Raw genomic sequence first — 25382 nt, 5'->3', positions numbered from 1 at the left:
ATATAAATCAAATGGGGTGATTATAATCAAAATAAGCAACAAGGATATCCAAGGTAGAGTAGTACAATCGTTTCATGCTACTTCATTTTATTAAACACTGTAAGTATTACTTACTGTGTTTAACACTGTTGCTTATTTTGATTATATATATATATATATACACACACATACACATATATAGAAAGCAAATACAAATAACAAAAAAATGTACAAGGGACATTCACAGTTAATATTAGGTTGATATTCAGGGAAGGAATAGAAATTATAGAGTAATAGTCATGTTTCAGAGTAGTTTTTCGTCAGACACTAAAGAAAAGTCTAAGAGAGACTGAGAAGAGGCGGAAAAAGAGATTATAAAAAAGTTGAGTCAGGTAAAAATGCACATAGGTTATGTTCACCTGATACACACAAATCTTTACAAAGAGAAAGAAAATGTCATTGCATGTAGAAAAGAAAAATAGCGATTATCAATGGTCTAAATATTGGCAATCCATCATTTTGGATCTCGTTGTTCGGTAATTTCCAAAGCAAAAGTCAGGTTCTGTGGGAGGTGAAAAACGAAAGATGGCCCTTGTTCGTATGTATGTACGTTTTGGTACTACTTGAGAACAGTGGTCCCGATGCGCGCACTCGCGTAGTCATGCATCCGTGCTAGCTTGTCGTGACTAGTCGATCCTACAATGACTACCTAGCAAAATAAATAAAACACAAAATAAATAATTTTTTTACACAAAGTAAATGACACACAAAAACACAAAGTAAGGATCGACTAGTCACGACTAGCTAGCGACGGATGCGCGAGTACGCAAGTGTGCGCACCGGGACCACTGTTCTTAAGTAGTACCCGTGTTTTTGTGTGTGTGAGTGAATCCGTGAAAATTGAAACACACACTGCCACGAGCGCACGTGTACTCACGCATACGCGCGTGCGCGCGTACCCCCATTATCATACACACATACAAATAAACAAACAAAAAAGGGGCCACCTTTCGTTTTTCACCTGCCTCACCCACTTCAAAGCGGGTGTCGGCTTCAACAGGACGTGAAAATAAAAAGTAAAATAAATAAATAAAAACTTTACGGAAATTGCGAAACAAATGATGGCAAAGTCTGAGACTCATCACGTGACATCAGGTGCGCTGGTGCGTAGTTGATGAAAGTTGCTTTAATCAGGATCAGGCAATCTTTTACTATACTGAAGTTCCATATCCACTGTGTCATTCTTTATTTAAGTCGGTGAAGTGAGGGAGATTTAGTTGTTGTTTTTAGTAGGTCAAGCAACTAATGACAGAAGCTCTATCATTAGCTAGTCTGCATTTTCCATTTAAAGATATCATAATTGTAAGAGAATGATTTTTTCTAATGAGCACAAGCGATGCGTGTGAGGTGGAATGATGGAATGACTGCAATCAAGAATCAGACCAAGATAAAAATTATATCAGAATAACAGATTCGGAAAAAAAAAACCCCTAAATAATAAGGAAAAGATAACGGTGAGAATTGTCAATAAAGAGTTGATGAACTAAACCACATTTAGCCACGTGTTTTATCATCAAACATGCAACCAATTTAATGATCCAAGGGGAAAATAACTTATGCGTTCGCTAGACTTGCCAAAAACAACAGCTGAATCTTTCGTAAATCACACTCCCCGACCCTAAAACGAAGCAGGATACATTGGACAATGTAGCTGTTATAGGACTGTACAAGATTATTACTTTTTGAAATGAATTGCATCAGATCAAGCCATGAAGCTAAATAGAAATAGGAAACAGACGTAACTAGGTATGTGAATTTAAATATAATCCTTTTAAGGTGATTAATATTAGATAAATAGGCGAGCTGGCAGAAACGTTAGCACGCTGGGTGAAATGCTTCGCGGTATTTCATCTGTCGTTACGTTGTGAGTTCAAATTCCACCGTGGTCGACTTTGCCTTTCATCCTTTCAAGGTCGATTAAATAAGTACCTGTTACGCACTGGGGTCGATATAATCGACTTAATCCGTTTGTCTGTCCTTGTTTGTCCTCTCTATGTTTAGCCCCTTGTGGGTAGTAAAGAAATATATATATATATATATATATATATATGCTTACTCTCATGCACTCACTTTGTGTGTGTGTGTGTGTGTGTGAGTGAAGAGAGGAAGAGAGCATATTAGATATCAAACGAGACCACCAATACTCATTCTTGGTTGCTTAGTCACACTAAAAATATCGCATCCATTCATATGGATTTAATCAATATGCTACATTTATAGATGATTGATAGTTAAACAAAACTATCGTCAATCATGACTTATATTTACTGCAATTATATGAGATGCTTCGGAAAGAAGCCTCCAACTATGAACCAGATCACGGAAGTAATGGAAAAGTAATGATCCTGGTTTCTAGGATCACTTTCAACTGCCAATCATCATCATCATCATCATCATCGTTTAACGTCCGCTTTCCATGCTAGCATGGGTTGGATGATTTGACTGAGGTCTGGTGAACCAGATAGCTGCACCAGTTTCCAATCTGATCTGGCAGAGTTTCTACAGCTGGATGCCCTTCCTAACACCAACCACTCCGAGACTGTAGTAGGTGCTTTTTAACGTGCCACTGGCACGAGGGCCAGTCAGGCGGTACTGACAATGGCCACGCTCAAATGGTGCTTTTTATGTGCCACCTGCACATGAGCCAGTCCAGCAGCACTGGCAACGACCTCGCTCAAATCCTTTTTTTCACGTGCCACCAGCAGAATTGCCAGTAAGGTGACGCAGGTAACGATAACGCTCAAATGGTGCCTTTTACGTGCCACCGGCACTGAGGCCTGACAGTGAATAAAGATTTTACGTGTAGCAGATCTACAGAAGTAGTTAATGGAAGTGCAGTAGCAAAATAAATTCCTCTCAATGCCGAGAAAGCTTTATAGAATTAGTCAACATTTTCTGTTAAAATGGACGAGTTAATAAAGCAGTGGAACTCTCCCAAAACCCTGTAGCCAGAAAAATCTACAAAATAAAAAAAGATCAAGGAGCTATTACCTCAGATGGCAACAAGGGGATTCTCTCTCTCTCTCTTTCGCCAAAGACAGTGGGTAGGGAAAGGAGAAACACTGGCACCCCAGGCTAAAAGAGGTCTTCAGCCACGTAAGGGGTTGTCATGAAAGGTTGAGTCCACTTTGTTATCATTTGGTTTGGGTTCAAAAGCTCAAAGAAGATCTCCTGCAAGCAGCGTGAGTCAGTGCATGAAGAAAATTGACTGCCATTCATTTCAAGACGAAAGGTGTTCTTCCATCAGGATAATATTCGGCCACATACAGCAAGGATGACATTCCAAATGCTAGAGCAGTTTGAATGGGAAACTATGCCCCACCCACCATATTCGCCCGGAGAAGAATGGTGGTTGTTTTTGAGGCTCCTAACCTCTGGCCATGAGTGTGGGAATATCCATTTACACATACACATCTGCATGTCTTTTGTCGAAGAAATGTGTAACCTTCACTGATATCTATAGCAATGTAAGGTGTAACCAAAGGTACAAAAAAAAAAGAAAAGAAATGTAAATGTGTGTGTTCAAACTAAAATACCTTGTGATATTTGTTTTTTGCTTGTCAGTTAAACAGTCCCTTCTTATCACACTATCAGAAATGCAGTCAACCAATGAATACTATGAATTGTTCATGAAAACCTACACTGTATAGGTGCAGGCATGTCTGTGCACATATGTTCAGGCATGGTTGCGCAGTTGAGAAGATCACTTTGCACTCACTTGATTTTGGATTCAGTCTCAGTGGATATACCTTGGGCAAGAGTCCACTACTATAGCCCCAGGTTGACCAATGCCTAGTGAGTGAATTTAGTGGGAAAAAATACTGTCTAGAAGCTCATCATATATATCATCATCATCATTATTAAGAAAACAAAGCTATAACAATCGGATTTAGACAAAGTTGTATAATAGAGAATTACAAGAGACATCCGAGATGGGAAAACGAGAAGAAAGTAGGCAAGCTATCTTTATATGACAACTAGCAGTATCACCCGGCGTTGCTCGGGTTTGTAAGGGAAATAACTATATAAGCATTTTTAGAGAGTTACTTCCCTTATATAATAGCCAAAAAATGCATTAAAAATGGGAAAAAATGATGGTAAATTATTTTTTAATCGTGGACTCATCGTAGATGCGCGCTAATACCCAGAAGGGCTCAATATGAATCACGACTATAAGATACCCGGTTTTGGTTACACTGCACCGCAGTGGACATTAAACGATGATGATGATGATTGGCAGTTGAAAGTGATCCTAGAAACCAGGATCATTACTTTTCCATTACTTCCGTGATCTGGTTCATAGTTGGAGGCTTCTTTCCAAGAAAGGCTTCTTTCCAAAGTAGTTAGGAATCTAAATCATAGGAGACAGACACACAACTTGACTTTTATATATAAAGATGTATAAGGAAGATAAGAGTGGTTTGTCTTATAACCAGAGTAGATGTTGAGAAATAGGTAAGAAGGAAAATGGTCAAACTGGATGTAACAGATGGGAAGAAATAACATAGATGTTACGGTTTTAAATGTTGTTGTTGTTGCCATTACTATTATTTAACCCCTGGGCAACCCTTACTCTGGTTTATCATCATATATATCTATCATCATCGTTTAACATCCGCCTTCCATGCTAGCATGGATGGGACTATTTCACAAGAGCCGGCTAGGCCGAAGCCTGCACCAGACTTCTGTGACTGTTTTGGCAGGATTTTTATAGCTGGATGCCCTTCCTAACACCAACCACCCAGCAATATATATATAAATATATATGCTGGTGGCACGTAAAAACCACCATCCGTCCGTGGCCGTTTGCCAGCTCCGTCTGGCACCTGTGCGGGTGGCACGTAAAAAGTACCCACTACACTCACGGAGTGGTTGGCGTTAGGAAGGGCATCCAGCTGTAGAAACACTGCCAGATCAGACTGGGCCTGATGCAGCCTTCTGGTTTCACAGACCCCAGTTGAACTGTCCAACCCATGCTAGCATGGAAAGCGGACGCTAAATGATGATGATGATGATGATATATCCCTATATCACAGTATTAAACAGACTGTCAGATGTTGTTATACACTGCTGGTCACACATTGAGCTTCTCATTCTTTTAGTTTTTGAATGATACCACCCAACTTGTTAAGCAAGCAGACCAACATTCTCCATGACCAGAAGGCTATTCCATCACCAGGCTATTGCATCACTGAGTGGACTGGAGCAACATGAAATCAAGTGTTTTGTCAAGAACTCAATGTACTACATGATCCAGGAATTGAAACCACGATCTAGTGACCACAAGTGCAATACCCTCAACACTAGGTCATGTGCCTTCATACACACACACACTGTAGACAGGCAGTCTTTGACTTCTTCAGTCCAAAGGATTTTTAACCCACAGGTATGTCATTTAGGCCATGTCTCCCACCCCATATGCACTCCTCTTAGCTGAGAGGTATTTGTCTTGCAGGCTCACTGGTGCTATGTTAAAAGCACTCATGGTGTTACCACATTAAAAGTAATTGTGTCAGTGCTTCATTAAAAGCACTTATGCCAGTACCACATTAAAAGCACTCATGCTTGTATCAAGTTAAAACCACTCATTATACTTTGTGAAGTAGTAGGGGTTGGGAAGGGCATCCAGCTGTAGAAACCAGGCCAAAACGCACAACCGAAACTTGGACAGCTTCCAGGCTGACCAGATTCTGTCAAACCATCCAATCCAGATCAGCATGGATAACAGATGTTAAGTTATGATTATACACACACACACACATATAATTGCATTTGTTTGTGTTTGTCCCTGCCCCACCACTTGACAACCAGTGCTGGTTTGTTTATGACTCCGTAATTAAGCAGTTTGGCAACAGACACTAATAGAAGTAGTAACAATTTTAAGAGTACACACACACACACGCACACAAGTACACTATACATGTGTACTATAAGTACACACATAGATGCAAACATATTTTTATTTGAAGATACAGATCACGATTGGGGCCTGGTGCAGCCATCTGGTTCGCCAGCCCTCAGTCGAAATCATCCAACCCATGCTAGCATGGAAAGCGGACGTTAAACGACGATGATGATGATGATGATGATGATGATGATGATACAACACAACTACAAAATAAATATCCCGACAACCTTCTCTAAAAGACAAAAAGTGGTGCTGAAAATACGACTAAAGTGGAAATACCTACTTCCAAAGATTTTATAATTAAACTAGCACTATGTGCGAGCCCTCTAACTGAAAAATTGTGGATTTGTATAAAGGATACACACACACACAGACAGACATTTTGCCGTTTATATAGAGAGAGAGATACACATCATTAAAACTTTCTTTTTCAAATCCTCAAGATGTTTCGTTCCTGCACCAAGTTAAACCAATGTTTTTAGTTTAATTTTTATTTTTCAATTTCAAAACTAGGTTATTGATAATGATGAAAGTGGTGATGGTGGTAGTGGTGGTAGTGGTGATAGGAAGTTCAAAGTAATGATAGAGTAGCAGGGAATCACAATGAATGAAGAAGGAAGGAAGGAAAGAACAAAAACGAAAGAAAAAAAAAAGAAAGAAAACAAGCAAGTAGGTTTTGTTTGTAGCACATAATTGGCATTGATGACAAATCTATGGCTCATCCAAGTAGAATTTCAAATCCTGGAAACAATGCAAAATTCTACAGCTATGATTACACAGCTACAAGTCCACAAAAGGTGGTGGGAGTCACGTGACTGTTGGACCTGCTACATGTAGCGGCAAATTTCTTTCAACTCATTCATGTTGTTCAGTCTTAAACAAAAAAAAAGGATTCATTGGATCCCTACATTCAACAACATTATATCTTAGAAGACAAAATTAAAATGAAAAGCAGTGACAGACAGACAGGATGCCTTTGATTAAAATCAACAAAACAAAACAGCTCAGCCCCCCTCCCCCCACTCCCAATGAAAAGAATTTATAAAACAGAGGTGCAAATTTCTTTTTTTTTTTTTTTTATGTATAGAGAAAAACAAAAGACGAACAGACATGAGATGGCAGTTAATAACTTTGAAAAATAGAAGCTTTGAACCAAGAGGAAGTTTGTGAGAGATAATTGCTGAGATAGAAAAGAAGAAAAGCTTCATCATAACAATTAATATTTCTAGTGATGATTCTGATGATGGCAGTGGTATTTAATGATGGTGCTACTGCTGCTGAAGATGATGATGATGATTATTATGCTAGTGGTAGTGGTTGGTGATGATAATAACAATAAGTTAATGTGGATGGGTGGGGGGATTGATGATGAGAGTTGTTGGTGTTGGTAGCGATATTGCTATTTGATCACAGTAGGGGTGGATGCTGACAATTGCACTTAATGATGTGCCCCACTATAATATATACACACACACACACGGCTTAAGCATTGGTGGAGAACAGAAACTAACTATGCAAGTTTCTTTATGTTTGTAGCAATGGAAAAAAAATTTTAATATTGTGCCTGTGTTTGTCCCCCTAGCATTGCTTGACAACCGATGCTGGTGTGTTTATGTCCCCGTCACTTAGCGGTTCAGCAAAAGAGACTGATAGAATAAGTACTGGGCTTACAAAGAATAAGTCCCGGGGTCGATTTGATCGACTAAAGGCGGTGCTCCAGCATGGCCGCAGTCAAATGACTGAAACAAGTAAAAGAGTATTAAAAAAAGCAAAAAAAAAAAGCATCAACCAATTGAATTCAAACAGTAAACGCAGAAGAAACACAACTTGAAAGATTCGGTTCAAACACCAACCCATTTTCCCTCTCCACTTTTACAAAACATCAACAGCACCCCTTCAGAAGAGGGAACAAATTAACAGAATAATATTTTTGCAACACAAATTTCTATTAGAAATTATGGATGTTTCTCCAGCGCCGCCTTGACTGGCTTCCGTGCCCGTGGCACGTAAAATGCGCCAATCCGACCGTGGTCGTTGCCAGCCTCGCCTGGCACCTGTGCAGGTGGCACGTAAAAAGCACCCACTAAACTTGCGGAGTGGTTGGTGTTAGGAAGGGCATCCAGCTGTAGAAACTTTGCCAGACCAGACTGGAGCCTGGTGCAGCCTTCTGGCTTCCCAGATCCCCGGTTGAACCGTCCAACCCATGCTAGCATGGAGAACGGACGTTAAACGATGATGATGATGATGAAGAGGGAGATCATAAATAAATAAATAAAGAAACAAACAGTCTACTAATCCATGAGTGGGAGCATGGCGCAATGTTTGGCTGCTCAGGTTTCTTGATATTCAGTGGAGATAATAGATTATAAATCTCCACATGGATAAGATGCAAGTCTATCACAAGATAACATTCCCAAGTGATTTGGTTTGGTACCTCATTCCTAAACATCTAAATGAAACTGAGATGTGTGTGAGTGTGTGTGCACACGCACATGTACACATGCACGTGTACACATGCACACACATGTATGTATAGACGGACAGACAGACAGATAGATTGCAACATAAGAGTTGTACAACATAGTAAAAATATATTTTACCAAATTCAAACACTGTGCATGTGTGTGTGCGTGCATCCTCATCATTTAACATCCACTTTTCCATACTAGCATGGGTCAGACAGGATTTGCTGAGGCAGATTTTTATGGCCAGGTGCCTTTCCTGTTGCCAGCCCCCACCTATTTCCAAACGAGGAAGTATTTCCCCCCCAGACCAGATACATTATATAATTGGAAACAAGTCAATATTTACACCTGTTGGCAACCATCATACGATGTCCAGGTGAGGAGACACAAACACACTCACACACACATGAACACACACATCAGTCTCCATCTACCAGATTCCATTACAAGACTTTGGTCAACTTGGGACTATAACAGAAAATACTTGACTGAGCTGCTACGCAGAGGGACTGAGCCCAAAACCTAGTAGTTAGGAAGCAGACTTCTTAATACAAAAACCATACATCATCATTTAACGTCCGTTTTCTGTGCTAGCATGGGTTGGACGGTTCGACCAGGGTCTGGGAAGCCAGGAGGCTGCACCAGGCTCTAGTCTGATCTGGCAGTGTTTCTACAGCTGGATGCCCTTCCTAACGCCAACCACTCCGTGAGTGTAGTGGGTGCTTTTTTACGTGCCACCATCACAGGAGCCAGGGGAGGCTGGCAAACGGCCACGATTGGTTGGTGCTTTTACGTGTCACCGACACAGACACCAGTCAGGCGGCACTGGCATGCCTGTATCTTTTAATCGTCTTAGTCATTGGACTGTGGCCATGCTTGAGCACCCCATTCATGAATTTTAGTCAAGTATATCGACCCCAGTACTTATTTTTTCTTTTAAACCTGCTACTTATTCTCTCTGTGTTTTTTGCCAAACCAAAGTTAAGGGACACACCAAACCAAAGTTAAAGGACACGCCAACACCATATGTCCTTTTATCAAGAGGTGGTAGGGGATGAACACACACACACAAATACAATGGGCTTCCTTCAGTTTCCATCTACCCAATTCACACACAAGGTTTTGCTCAGCCCAAGGCTGTAGTAGAAGACACTTGCCCAAGATGTCACACAGTGAGACTGAACCTGGAACCATGTGGTTGGGAAGCAAACTTCATACCACACAGCCATGCTTATGTCTATATATGTATTTGAAAAAATGAGAGAGAAATGGCTTTTCTGAAAAATTTCCCCACTTCAATAATTATTAATCAATTAATAGTGCATAATTAATTAATCATAATACATAAGCACCTACTGATTTATAAACATCTAAATGTTAAAGTAGAAAATTTTTTCAGGCAACATATTTCTATTTTTTGTTGTTTTTTTCCAAATATATAATACTGTACCAAGGCTCTCATGAGTCGGGTAGTTTGACCAGAGCTGACAAAAGCACCCATCTAGTACCACATTAAAAGCACTCATGCTTGTGTCAAGTTAAAACCACTCGTTACACTTTGTGAAGGAGTAGGGGTTGGGAAGGGCATCCAGCTGTAAAAACCATGCCAAAACGCACAACTGAAACTTGGACAGCTTCCAGGCTGACCAGATTCTATCAAACCATCCAATCCATTGTCAGCATGGATAACAGATGTTAAGTTATGATTATACACACACACACACATCTTATTTAGTTTAAACTATGAAAAACTAGGTATCACACACACACATGTAATGCTACATGTCTGTCGCTTTCCAGAATGCAAAAGATGAGATGATGATAATCCTTACCAGGATTTATTTAGGTCACCTTGAGTGGTCCTCATATTTCAAGAAACTTCTCTCACTCATATCTCTTTGAATGAGAGAAATGACAAGACTAGTAGATCTGAGAGAGAGAGCGAGAGAGAGACAGACAGACAGACAGACAGACAGACAGACAAACAGACAGAGATAAGTGGCTGCAGAGGTTGTCAATAGAGTTAGCAATGCTAGACTCCAAAACCTTAATGGAGGACACCCTCGTCCCATTCCATTTTTAGGTTTGATGGATGTTTCCTGACTCATTGCAGACAGATATTGCTTCTTTTATTTTCTTTTGCTTTTTTTCTATTTTTGTCCTGTCAGAATGTCTGTCCACTCTCAACGCACTAATGTTTTCCAACCTGTTTTCCCCCCAGGCTACACTACAACTTTCCAGAAAACCGTATGCCCCACTAGTGCTTGGGAAAAAAAAAAAAGATCATTTATATTTTATCACAATTATTTAACACTAAAGTATCTACCAGTAACTCTTTTATTAAAAACTGAGTACAGAAAAGTGAAGGCCCATGGCTCAGTGATTAGAGTGCAGGGCTCAGTCATGAGGTAAGTGAGTTCGATTCCCGGACCAGGCTGTGTGCTGTGTTCCTTAGCAAGACACTTTATTTCATGGAGCTTGAGTTCACTAAGCTGTAGAAATGAGTTGCAACGTCACTGGTGCCAAGTTGTATCGGCCCCTTTGCCTTTCCCTTGGACAACATTGGTGGCATGCAGTGGGAAGGCTGGTATGCATGGGCAACTGCTGGTCTTCTATAAACAGCCTTGCCCAGACTTGTGCCTTAGAAGGGAACTTTCTAGGTGCAATCCCATGGTCAGTCATGATTGAAGGAGGTCTTTACCCTTTACAAAAAAAAAGGACATTATTGACTCGGGGGGAAAAAAAGTGAACCACTTTAATGAGAACCTTGTGCCTGGCAACTACAGCACCATGCCCCACCACAATTTTCCCAGGGTCCACCAGCTGGGTGTCTACCCGTGTTGGGAATCACAGCTCTAGAGTAAGAACTCACAGTGATGTTGCCCAAGCACAAAACAAGCAGTGGTGATAACTTGTAGCACATCAATTTTGATGTGACCCTTACACATACACACAATATATCCCTGCCTCCACACAAACCCACCCTCCCAAGAGAAAAACAACAAAGATGCCACCGTACCAAGAGGAAAACAATAGAAAAGATTTGAACCATACAGTTGTTATGAAATGGTAAGTATAGTACCTATTTCTTTACTACCCATAAGGGGCTAAACACAGAGGGGACAAACGAGGACAGACAAAAGGATTAAGTCAGTTATATCGACCCCAGTGCGTAACTGGTACTTATTTAACCGACCCCGAAAGGATGAAAGGCAAAGTCGACTTCAGCGGAATTTGAACTCAGAACGTAGCGGCAGACGAAATACAGCTAAGCATTTCACCCTGGCAGAAACGTGTGCTAACATTTCTGCCAGCTTGCTGCCTTATGGTAAGTATAATGGAAAGTATAATACCACATCCACAAGGCCCCTTCACCTGCACAAGGTCAGTTGTCATGAAGCCAATCACAGCTTCAGTTCTGCTAAGCAGGTGAGGAGAGCAAACTTACCACCACTACCTTTATTTCAATGGCATGCCAATACATTCCTAAAAGGTCTACTACTTGTTCTTAAACAGCTGGGTCCACTGAATCATTAATGTTTTCCTCGGAGATGCTACAGAACTTGAACTAGTAACACAGTCTGAATCACTTGGTCACTTGGCCTTGACAACCATCATCATCATCATCATCATCATCATCATCGTTGTTGTTGTAACATTTGTGTTTCCATAACACCAGGAGCTGACCACCTGTCCTTAGCTTTCCTCTTCTAGAAATACTCCCCATCATTGTTTATTTCCAGATCAGATTTACTCAAACAGACCAATAATCAATGGCAACCCAGCTGTGATCACCCCATCTTTTTCCATTTAAGCAATATATCTAGAACAACAGTATTCAATGCATACTTCCTTTTTTAAGATGATAGGGTGTGGTTGGAGTAAGATTTGGCTGCTATTTCTAGCACATCCAACAACTGCATACAGGCTCCCTCTTTGGCATGGAGACAAAACTCTTTGTTGCTGTTTAACTCCCAGTCAAACAAATCTATGATCAAAGGTATTCCCACCATGACAATCTCATCTTTAAGAGATATATCGCAGACTACATCATTTTGTATGTCCTTCCCTTTTTTAAAGATGCTCAAGTATTATTCGGAGGATTTGGCTACTATGTCTAGCAGGTCAAGTGACAACAACAGAGACTTTCTCGTTGGCTCAAGAAATCCTTTGTCCCTTGCAGAAGTAACAATTCCCAGGACACAAAAAGTTCACTCAAGAATACCCAATGACATTTCATTCTATTGCCAACCGTTAATCCAATTCACTGCCAGTGCCTACAAATGCATAGCTCACAATAGCAGTCAAATCTTTCTCAAATCACACCTTAGTATTTAAGAAAAAAAAGGAACAAACACACTGGATAATGTAATCTTAGATACACTAGTGCTGGGAAATAAGACGAGGCAATTAAGGCTACGAGCGTGATCATTGACAGAGCGGCTAACCGGCTTCCGTACCAGTGGCACTTAAAAGGCACCATTTGAGAGTGATCGTTACCAGTGTCGCCTTACTGGCACTCGAGCCCCGTGCTAGTAGGGTATTAATAGCACTATCCGAGCATGATCGTTACCAGAGCAACTATCTGGCCTCCGTGCCGGTGGCACGTAAAAAACACCTTTCGAGCGTGATCATTACCCGCATCGCCTTACTGGCACCCGTGCCGGTGGCATGTTTAAAAGATTCGAGCGAGGTCGTTGCCAGAACCGACTGACTGGCAAGTAAAAGCACCCACTACACTCACAGAGTGGTTGGCGTTAGGAAGGGCATCCAGCTGTAGAAACTCTGCCAGATCAAGATTGGAGCCTGATGCAGTCATCTGGTTCACCAGCCCTCAGTCATTCGTCCAACCCATGCTAGCATGGAAAGCGGATGTTAAACGATGATGATGATGATGATGATCTCAACCAAAGTCAAACTGGGGCTCAACAACAACACCAACACAAGAAATACAGTCAAGCCAGTGAGAGGGTCTCTATGTGGTCACTGGATCTGCTAAAAACAGCAACTAAATCTTCAATTCACAGCATACCATCTTAGAAGAGGAAGAACAATAACTGATGTGGCCCTGGATATAGAAAATACAGCTAGCCTCAATCATGAGCAAGTAAGGCATGGTAACATGTACAATGTTTTCACCAGTTGTTTTGGGCACCTATGTAGTCATAAGCACACAGACACCCTCTCAAACCCTCACCCGTGTCTAAGGGGAACATCCAGGACATTACAGCTAAAGAGAGAAGCTGCACCAACACCCAGATGGTATTATCACATCTGAAGGCGGCGAGCTGGCAGAAACGTTAGCACGCTGGGCAAAATGCGTAGCCGTATTTCGTCTGCCGTTACGTTCTGAGTTCAAATTCCGCCAAGGTCAACTTTGCCTTTCATCTTTTCGGGGTCAATTAAATAAGTACCAGTTACACACTGGGGTCGATATAATCGACTTAATCCATTTGTCTGTCCTTGTTTGTCCTCTCTGTGTTTAGCCCCTTGTGGGTAGTAAAAAAAAAAAGGTATTATCACATCTGAGCTACTGGAACAGTATAAAATAGAATGACTTTCTCAAAAGTACAACGTGCCACCCTAACCAGGAATTACACTCAAAACCATTTGTTCATGAACATTCTAACCAGTACGCTATGTATTTTCACCAGCCATGACGACAACAAAGCACAGTATGCAAATTCGTAGACTCTCGATTGAGACATCAACCAAAGATCTCCTCTAGTTTTATAATAAACAAGTTCTTGTTTGGATGTGATTAAATTTAAATTAATGCCTCTCATGATAATTGTAAAGTAAGAACTTTTTGTTAAATAATGTTTGAAACACCAGATTAACTATGAAATGATTAATTATATCACTAAACCCTTCTAAATTGTTGAGTAATGAACTGTAGACCTCTTGATTTAATGGCTCCTTTTCTAAGATAGCCAGGTGCTATTTGAGAGAAATTTGCTTGCTGTTTCTAGTAGATCAAACAACCACATAGAAGCTTTTTCATTGGATTTATTGGTTAGTGTCCTTTAGAGCAATGTTTCAAATAGAGATGGAGAAGGAAGCCATAAGCACTGGAAAGAGGACAGAAAAATGCCAAATTTAATCAAATTAACCAGATCAGGCCTCTCACACCTACCCTACAATGTCATTCCAAAAATATACAATCACATCATCAAAATCTCAAAGCTACGAGATAATGCATGATTAATTTGACCGGGGTCTGGTAAGCCATGGAGGCTGCACCAGGCTCTAGTCTGATCTGGCAGTGTTTCTACAGCTAGATGCCCTTACTAACGCCAACCATTCTGTGAGTGTAGTGGATGCTTTTTATGTGCCACCGGCAGAGGGGCCAGAGCAGGCTGGCAAACGGCCATGATCGGTTGGTGCTTTTACGTGTCACCAACACGGATGCCAGTCAGGCAGCGCTGGCATCTGCCACGTTCGGACAGTGCTTTTTACGTGTCACTGGCACGGGTGTCTTAACTGCAATTTCCATTTGAATTTTTATTTTGATATTGATGTACTATCATCAAAATAAAAATTCAAATGGAAAATTGTAGTTAAGACACCCGTGCCAGTGACACGAAAAAACATGTAATAAATATGGATGATGACAGATGAGTGAAAAGGTGGTAGGAAGTAATGGAAGAGGAAAACTAAGGAGGACTTGAGTATAAGTGGTGAAGGCTGATCTCAGGAACATGAACCTCAGAAAAGAGATGACAAAGAAATGCAGCAAGTGGTCGGATGCTGTGTTGGGTAGGACCTAGCCAACCCATGCAAGCATTGAAAAAAAAAAAACATGTGAAAACGATTATGATGATGGTTTAAAAAACTTCTTAGCATCTAAACCAGCTACATCCAGCCCAAATACTGTACCAGTTTTATGTTCAAGCCAGCCAGATCTGGCCTCTCACACATACCTGACAATATCGTTGTAAAAAAAAAAACACATCATCAAAATCTTGGATCTATGAGATAAGCCATGATTAATTCAAAACAATGTGAATTTGACAGGGTGATCTGAATGCTAAAGAGTTAAACTTGTCCCATACTATGGCAAAGAAAGAAGGACTTATATGGATGCCAAATCTTCTTTCTTCTCATAAATAACATTACTAATATTCTAGCAAGGTGGCACGTAAAAAGCACCAACCTATGGTGGCCGTTGCCAGCCTCGCCTGGCACGTAAACAGCACCCACTACACTCACGGAGTGGTTGGCATTAGGAAGGGCATCCCGCTGTAGAAACACTGCCAGATCAGACAGGAGCCTGATGCAGCCTCCTGATTTCCCAGATCCCCGGTCGAACCGTCTAACCCATGCTAGCATGGAAAGTGGACGTTAAATGATGATGATGTGCTGGTAGACGTCAGTTTCTCTCAGAAGAATGTTTGAACGATGGAGTCTAACAGACTGAGATTGGCAGCAAAGAGAAACAATGGAATAATCGTTCTTTCTTTGTAGGTCACATTTACTTCTAATCATGTTTGGTATATTTAGAAATGATGTGTCAGGAGTTCAATCTTCAGGTGCTGATATTAAAGGTTGAGGTTGATAAAATGGAAGATATATCAGTTTGATACTATAGTCAAAATTTAAAATTGGTGTGTGGCTGTGCATGCGTGCATGCATGCAAATGCGTGCATGCAAATGCATGTTTTTCATATAGGTGTATCTAATATCATCATCATCATCATCATCATCATTTAGCGTCTGCTTTCCATGCTAGCATGGGTTGGACAGTTCAACTGGGTTCTGGGGAAGCCAGAAGGCTGCACCAGGCCCAGTCTGATCTGGCAATGTTTCTATGGCTGGATGACCTTCCTAACGCCAACCACTCCGTGAGTGTAGTGGATGCTTTTTACGTTCCACCGGCACAGGTGCCAGCTGTCTATGCACACATACAAATATATACATATACACATCTTTATATATACCCATCTGCAACCCATGCATACAAATAACTGATTTCAGTTATTGGACTGTGACCATGCTGGACATTATACTGACCACAGTTTTTATTTCAGTTTTCTATTGTTCATCTCTATTTTTTTGGACAACTAAAAAAGATACTAATTTCAAGCTTAGACAGTAGGCCACAAATTTCAGAAAGGCACAGTAAATTACATTGACCTCAGTATGCAACTGGTACACATTGTATCAACTACAGAAGGTAAAGTTGAGTCTGGTACGACATGAAACTTTGCCAAAGTTGATTTCCTTTCCTACTCTTTGAATTTGAACAACAACAACATTTTAGGCACACAGCAGTTTCAATGGGAGCAAGTTAGCTAATTACATCACCCCAGTACATCACTGGTACCTTATTTTACTGGTCATTCCACCCCAAAAAAAGAGGATAGACTAAGTCAACTTGTTGACTTCAGTAGGATTTGAACTCAGAGTGAAAAGAACTAAAACAAGTATTTTTCCCAATGCTGTAGCAGTTCTACAAATCCATTACACTAACAATGACAGGAATTCGTAATGGTTTCTGATTTAGGCACAAGGCCAGCAATTTTGAGAGAGGAGAGAGTAGTGAATACCACCAACTCCAGCACTTGACTGATATTTTATTTTTAGGTCTGCCCTGTACACTATAAACTCCACAAAATAAACAATGCTCACCAAATGAGTTTATACAGAATAATTTCATCACTCAGCATTCATTTTGGACAAGCCCAGCTGACAGCAATTCCATCTCTGAAGTATTTTTGTCTTTAGCAAGAAATACCCTCTCCCAAGCCAGAAATTCTAAGACGTTTTATGCATAATAGATGCAGATATGGCTGTGCAGTAAGAAGCTTGCTTCCAAACCACATGGCTCCGGTTTCAGTCCCACTGTGTGGAAACTTGAGCAAGTGTCTTCAACCATAGCTTTGTGAGTAGATATAGTAGATGGAAACTGAAAGAAGCCTGTCATGTGTGTGTGTGTGTATATATATATATATATATATATATATATACACACACCTAAACTGGTTTGTGCCGGTGACACGTAAAAAGCACCAACCGATCGTGGCCACTGCCAGCCTCCCCTGGCACATAAAAGCACCCACTACACACACAGAGTGATTGGCATTAGGAAGGGCATCCAGCTGTAGAAACACTGCCAGATCAGACTGGAGCCTGGTGCAGACCCTGGCTTCCCAGACCCCGGTCAAACCGTTCAACCCATGCTAGCACGGAAAACAGACGTTAAACGATGATGATGATGATGATGACACCTATGTGTGTATGTGTGTGTCTTTGTATCAGTGTTAGTCTCCTACTAATGCTTGATAACTAGTGTTGGTATGTTTACATCCCCATAACTTAGCAATTCAGCAAAAGAGACTGATAGAATAATTAACAATTGGGGTTGATACATTTGACTCAAAAAATTCTAGGCAGTGCTCCAGCATAGACATAGTTTAATGACCGAAGCAAGTAAAAGGTAAAAGATAGTCTTTCAGCTGAAATTTCTCCGGAACAGACCAACCAGTTGATTGTCATTGATATGCAAAGTTTCTTTGAGACCTCCATTGCTACTTGTCCTCAACACAACGCTAATACAAAAGTTTCACCAACCTCATTGCCCAACTTGCAAAAGGCAGCAAGTGCTCTTGACAACATTCCACATGCCAATAAGAATGAATGTTTCTGATTTAGGCACAAGGTCAGCAAATTTGATGAAACAGGATTAGTGTTGACATCAATAGCCACCCCTTCTCCCACCCAGGACTTGACTGGTACTTTATTTAATCGACTCCAAAAGGATGAGAGGTAAAGAGAAATGAAAAGGAGACTTTACAGTGATACTTAAAGAAAAACAACAAAGTTTAGTACAAACTATTTTTCTGTGAAACATTAAGATTCAAAGATACATCACCATCTCTGTTTTTGTTTTTTTGCTCTCTTCCTTTCTCTCTCTCTCTCTCTCTCTCAACAGCCTAACTCTCCCAACTGAACTCTCATTCTCCTTTTCCTCTCCCTCCACCCATTCTACAAACATCAGTAAGATAGTTCTTGTTATTTTTATTTATAAGACGGGGGTATGCGAACTACTACCCAAGTTAGCATTTCACAACAACCACACATCTTGTTAAGATCCACACCTGCCACCTACACATGCCAATACATATATCTACACACACACACACACACACACACACACACACACGCTCACACACACACACACACACACACACATTTATTATATATTCAAGAAAGTTTGAGCTTATACATATTTCCTCGCCACCACCACCACCACCACCTTTCTTTGTATACAGCTCCACCTACTTCTCCGCAGTTACCAAAGCACTGACAGTATCTTACTCTTCTACTCCTCCTCTTCCAGCACCTCACAGAAAGCTTTGCCACTTCCAATCTTCCTCTTTCCTTCCTCTTTATTCTCTTTCTTTATCTTCTCTTTCTCACCACTTTACTATTATTCAATCAGATTACTTACTTACTTTCTCTCTCTCTCTCTCTCTCTCTCTCTCTCTCTCTCTCTCTCTCTCTCTCTCTCTCTCTCTCTCTCACCTACTTTCCAACTTTCATTCTTCTTCTTTCTGCTCTTCTAATACTACCAAAATCTCTTTCAATTCTTTGCTTCCCTTTCTCTTTCCCTTTCAAAATGAAGCAGCAAGGTGACAATTTTAGCAGAAGACTTGATTAATACAGAGCTTCAGCTGACCATGCCAGTACCGGTCAATTACTAAAAGCAACCAGATCAGCTGATTGTAATTAGTTTAAACAGAGGAAAGTCAAATGGTTACAAGTTCAAATTATGGTCATAGTCAAATTTGCCTCCTCCCTTAGAAGCAATTTGCTACCGATGAAGTTTCCAACACTATGTCAAGAAACAAGGTTTTCCGTAAGTACATATTTTGATCTGGTTAACAAATAGGGTACACTTCAATCAAAGCAATTCCATCATATCTGCAGAACTTCCCATACTTATAAATAAAAAAAGAGAGAGAAAGAAACGAAACAAAAACCTCTCCAGTATCGTTGAACCAAATGGTTTCATGGTCTCTGTGGTGCTCTCTGAACAATAAATGCACCAATGGTATCCAACACTATTTGTCAAGGAAACCCAAACAGGCGAGAATTGCTAGTCCTCTAACAGAAAAAAAAAAAATAGCACAAAAGGCTGGAGGATCTCAAAACTTGGTTTGATAACATGAAAGAGATAAAAGATGACTAGTTCTCTACTCATCAATTCTGACTTCTGCAACTGAATAAAGTCATCAAACATGCCTGCAAATATATTATTAACCCTTTTGAAACCAAACCGGCTGAAACCGGCTCTGGCTCTGTAGTACAAATGTCTTGTTTTCAAAAGTTTTGAATTAAAATCTTCCACCAAACCTTAGTCACAATATATGTTCCTAACACCAGCTGAATAATAACTAAGTTATTTTACTAAATTCTTTGTTGTATTTAAAGTAACTGAAAGAAACACAGCATCTCAAAATAAATACAGTAATGAAAAGGTTAAGGGACCTAACACTGCGATGTTTGCTCTGACACAACAAAACAGACAAGATAAAGTTACCCAATTCCAGCAGGGACAATGCAAAAGCACCAATAAGGTTTCCTGGTGCATTTTGTTTTTTCCATATATGAAGTTGCCACAGCATTCAAACTTGGAAAATCTGCACAAAATCCAAAGGACAACAATTACAGCCTTTTTCAAGCAGTAACTGTACAGTTCCTTTGCAAAAACACTATTGTACCATCAGGATCCATTCTACTTTATATGGAACAAGCAACCGAAATGAAGCTGCAATGTGTCTTTATTGAAGGTCAGCCTGACAAGTATTGAGAGTGCCGTTGGAAGATAGTTTTACTGCACACACACACCAGTCAACTTGAAGGCTTCTTTTAATGACTTCTTCATAAAGTGCAAGGTTTAAGTTCATTACAAGATCGTTAAATAGTCTATGGCAAAGTTTATGACACTTATGGACAGTGACAATGCTTTACATATGTGTTTCTTTACTACCCACAAGGGGCTAAACATAGAGGGGACAAACAAGGACAGACAAATGAATTAAGTTGATTACATCGACCCCAGTGCGTAACTGGTACTTAATTTATCGACCTCGAAAGGATGAAAGGCAAGGTCGACCTCGGCGGAATTTGAACTCAGAACGTAGCCGCAGACGAAATACGGCTACGCATTTCGCCCGGCGTGCTAACGTTTCTGCCAGCTTGCCGCCTTTACATATGGATTGCTCAAGAATGACATCCAGCGAGATGTAACATAGTCAGGAGCTTCTGTACCTCAAACAAAGAGTTTCTAGGCTCTTATGACATGCTGTGAATAATCCAATCAAGACTCAAGTATCATGATGACCTTATTAGGGGTTTCAAGCATTAACCTCAAAGGATGAACCCTGATGTGAAAATAGGGTACACTAATAAAATTTACAACGTTGCCTTCATTGATAAAGTCAAGGATATAAATGGCACAGAACTCCGGAAATAATGTCTCTCTCAGCTTAAATACACTGAATCAAGAGAAATTTTAAAGAATCATCATATAATGGTGATAGGATATATCAATGATGAACCTAAACTCAATTTATTCAGCTGTTTTTGATGAGGTTCAGCAACAAGATGGAATTTGCTTCCTTGATATTCATGACTGAACTGGAATGTCGACCTTGACCAGTCTATTACTTGCCAGAGTTTTGTCAACAGAATAGCAAAACTATTGCAGTTGTTTTTCCAGATATAACCACAAAACTAATTCTTCTAAGTCATACAGTACATTTCTTCTTTCTTATGGACTTGAGCAGAAATGATGCACCCTTTCGCAACACTGTATTCATTGTATTGAAACAATGCACTCTTTTGCAACACTGGACAAGCTTTCAAGAAATTCATAGGTGTCCCCCCAATCCAATGCCTTTCTCCCAATGCCCCCTTTTTCTCTACTGCCCCCTTAGACACCAGCACCCACCTGGACCCTCTCAACGCCCACCAAGGGGAAGTAGTGCCCACTTTGAGAACCTAGGCTTTAAATCATTGTTACTTTGAACTAAAGCTAAAATTTTCAAACAGTCAACAAACATGAGAGTCAATCTTTTCGGATGTCATCTGTCGTGTCATTTTGCCAAGAATTTGTTATAAGTTAGAGAGAAGATTTCCTTCCAATAGTAACAACAGCACAGATACAGCTCCTATAAACACATTAGTTAAGACAGTAGTGAAATGATAGCAAAGGTGTTCCTCAAATTGCAACATCATTAACACCTGAGTGAATGTGTGCAAAAAAAATCAACTAGCTTCTGTTGTAGGAACACAGAAAACAGCCAAATTTACAAATTAATGGACAGTATTGTCTACTAAATAGTTCACTGCCCGCTGCCTCTTGCCGACCCCCAGGACGATGCTTATTTACTCGAAGCGATAAGATTCGTTTCAGCTTCGCATGACTGTTTGGTACTAGGAGACTTCAACGCTCCCACGATCGATTGGCCCGCATCAATTTGTACAACATCTTCCCGGTTCGGCCAGGCCCTTCTTGACGTGGGTGAAGATTGTTTTCTATCGCAACATGTTGAATATCCGACAAGGCATCGGTCTGGGCAGCAGCCATCTATGCTAGATCTGGTATTCTCCCGCTATCCAAGATCAGTGTCAGACGTATCTGTGTGCGCCCCTCTTGCCAAGAGTGATCATGCGGTCCTGAAGTCATGCACACAACTTTTTCTATGCCCACGACTACTTCACTGCCACGTAGTCTTCTCTGCAATTAATCTTGAAATTCTAACCGAGGCTTCCGCGCTTCTGGACTGGCGATCCCTGATGACGTTGTCCTCAGTTGACGAACTATGGTCATCCCTCAAAGCATATGTAATCTGGTTGACTGACCAGGCAGTTCCCGTTGGGCTTCCCAAGAAGAAGAAACACAAGCCCTGGGTGACGAAGAAGGATAAACGAGAACGTTGACTCAGAGATATTGCTTGGGCTGAATTCAAAAATCTGGATTCGACTGCAGCTTTTGAGGTGTACAAAACTCAACGAGACCGAGCCGTGAAAATTGAAAAGGAAGAAGGCTTCAGTTATGAATACAAAATCGCGGCAAATGCCAGTAGCAATCCAAAAACCTTCTTTGCCCATGTCCAGCAGAATTCCCGCTTGAACAACCAGATTGCAACGTTGGTAGACTCAACAGGCGTATCGATTGAGGACCCTTATCAACAGAGTCAATTATTTGCTGAGGCTTTTTCAACTATTTTCAAACAAGATGATGGTCGTGAACCCCCTCCATTTGATAGATCGGTACCTCCAATGCTTCGATTGGTCATCACGCGGGACGAAGTCAAACGTGTTATTCAAGGCCTCGATGTCAACAAGGGTCACGGCCCTGACGGCATACACCCACGGGTTATCAAAGCGTTGGCTCCGGTCATCTGCGAGCCCTTAACACATCTATTCAATATGTCATTGGCGACGGGTGTTATACCTGCAGACTGGAGAACAGCGATAATCTGCCCAATTTTCAAGAAAGGGAGCCGCGAAGACCCGCTTAACTACCGACCGGTTTCCCTTACATCAATAATCAGCAAGATGTTCGAAACCATCCTTAAGAAAAGTATGATGCTCCACCTCCTAAACACAGCCTCTATCTCTGATTCCCAACACGGCTTCATGCCGAAGAGATCATGCTTGACCAACTTACTAGTAATGGAAGAATTGGTGACGTGCATCCTCGATGATAGTGATGTTGTTGACATCGTTTTATTGGACTTTGCCAAAGCTTTTGACTCGGTAAACCACCGCCTATTACTTGTCAAGCTTCAAGCATATAGTTTCCATCCGGATATTGTACGATGGGTTGGTGCCTTCCTCTCAGATCGCTCCTTCCAAGTCCAAGTTAATGGTTCGCGGTCCGACGTCTCCAGTGCGAGCAGTGGCGTGCCTCAAGGTTCAGTGCTTGGGCCCTTGTTGTTCTTAGTCTTCATAAATGACTTGCCCGACGACCTCACGCAACACACCCTTCTATTTGCCGACGATATCAAACTGGTCGCTCCTCGCGGTGATATAGAGGATCTTCGTCGATGCCTCCACCAAATTTGGAAGTGGTCTAATGAATGGGACCTGTGTCTGAACGTGTCAAAGTGCTGTCATCTGCCTGTTGGCTCTCCTCCTGCAACTCAATTTGATTTCGAGCCGGGTCGTCTGCTGCTGGAGAGGACCGATCAGGTAAAGGACCTGGGTATCTTGGTGGATTCCTCCTTTTCGCCTTCGGCCCAGTGCGTCCATGCTGCCAACAAAGCACGCAGAATTCTGTTCTTGATTCGACGGTCATTCGGAATGCTCACAGCAGCCATATTCCTACCACTCTATGTCACGCTGGTGAGACCCATATTGGAGTACGGGATTCAAGCCTCTTCTCCTTATCTCCTCAAAGACATACAGCATCTCGAAAGAGTCCAGAAGCTGGCTACCTGCATGGTTCATGGTCTCAAAAATTTGTCCTACGAAGAAAGGCTGAGGACGCTCGACCTTTATTCTCTTGAAAAACGCCGCCGCCGTGGTGATCTCATTCTCGCCCACAACATCATAAGCGGAAAGTGTAACCTCTCGAAAGAGCTGTTCTTCAGTCCTGCTCCAGAGCGTCGGCTGCGGGGTCATTCCGAAAAGCTCTACCTGCGACGATTTCATCTCAATCGAAGGAGAGGAGCTTTCTCTGTCCGGGTTGCGGATCCGTGGAACAAGCTGCCAGACGAGATGGTGAAGATGCCGACGACTGCTTTGTTCAAAGCCTCCCTTGACCTCAAGTGGCCTGAACTCTTTACATGAACACCACCCTGTACTTAACTCCATGTCCCCCTACATGGCCTTGCTATTTGCTTTTGAGCCAAATTAACTAAACTAAACTAAACTAAAACTAAACCTTACTTATAGATCTATGTATATATGTGTATGAGTGTGTGTAAACATATACATAGATGTGTGTGCGTGTACACATCTGAAATTTCCTTGTAATCTGTAGCAGAATTAGGAAGAAATTCCATGTATGGAAGCAAAATGTGGAATCAAAGAGTCTCAAGCTGAAGCTAGTAAAAGACCCCTATTCTAGCAAGTAGGAAAAACAGAAATGTTCAGGAAATTGACTTTGGTATATATAAAAAAGTGCAAACAAGACAGGAGGATTAGTATTTTTCTGTTAACCTTCTTGTAGGTTTTGTATGTGGTAGATGTGCAGGAGCCAGGCGGTGAACTGGCAGAAACGTTAGCACGCCAGGCGAAATGCGTAGCCGTATTTCATCTGCCGTTACGTTCTGAGTTCAAATTCCATCGAGGTCGACTTTGCTTTTCATCCTTTCAGGGTCATTAAATTAAGTACCAGTTACGCACTGGGGTTAATGTAATCGACTTAATCTGTTTGTCTGTCCTTGTTTGTCCCCTCTGTGTTTAGCCCCTTGTGGGTAGTAAAGAAATAGGTAGATGTGCAGGAGCAATGAACATTAAAAAGAGATGGAATATAGATTTTTTTCAAATGCCCAGGAAGATCCCTAGAGGTGAATGGACATTAAATAATGGTGTTAATGATGACATACATATACACACACATACATATATGTGTGTGCATGCATATGTGTGTGTGTGCAGAGCCAGAAATATTCAACAGGAAGAAAAGGCCTACTGAACGACTATTTTAGGAATGATTGGTCCATAGCTTTTCGGTAAGGTAAAAAGCACCCACTACACTCTCGGAGTGGTTGGCATTAGGAAGGGCATCCAGCTATAGAAACTCTGCCAGATCAAGATTGGAGCCTGGTGCAGCCATCTGGTTCGCCAGCCCTCAGTCAAAATCGTCCAACCCATGCTAGCATGGAAAGCGGACGTTAAACGATGATGATGATGATAGCTTTTGTGAGAACATCTGTCAAAGAATAGGGTATATAAGAACCTTTAAGTGTGGCAAGGATGCCCTTATTCCAGTACTACATTGTTTAGTG

At 41.2% G+C, this 25382-nt stretch overlaps 1 protein-coding gene across 1 annotated transcript in view; it reads right to left on the bottom strand.

Moving 5' to 3' along the window:
* LOC115212979 (protein fem-1 homolog C) overlaps nt 1–25382 on the bottom strand; it is a 45885-nt gene that overhangs the window by 1525 nt on the left and 18978 nt on the right. The window lies entirely within an intron of this gene.

Source organism: Octopus sinensis, linkage group LG6 (assembly GCF_006345805.1).
Source record: "Octopus sinensis linkage group LG6, ASM634580v1, whole genome shotgun sequence".
Classification (NCBI taxonomy): Eukaryota; Metazoa; Mollusca; class Cephalopoda; order Octopoda; family Octopodidae; genus Octopus; species Octopus sinensis.
The sequence above is the reverse complement of the archived record's forward strand: the minus strand, read 5'-3'. Positions and strand labels throughout refer to the sequence as shown.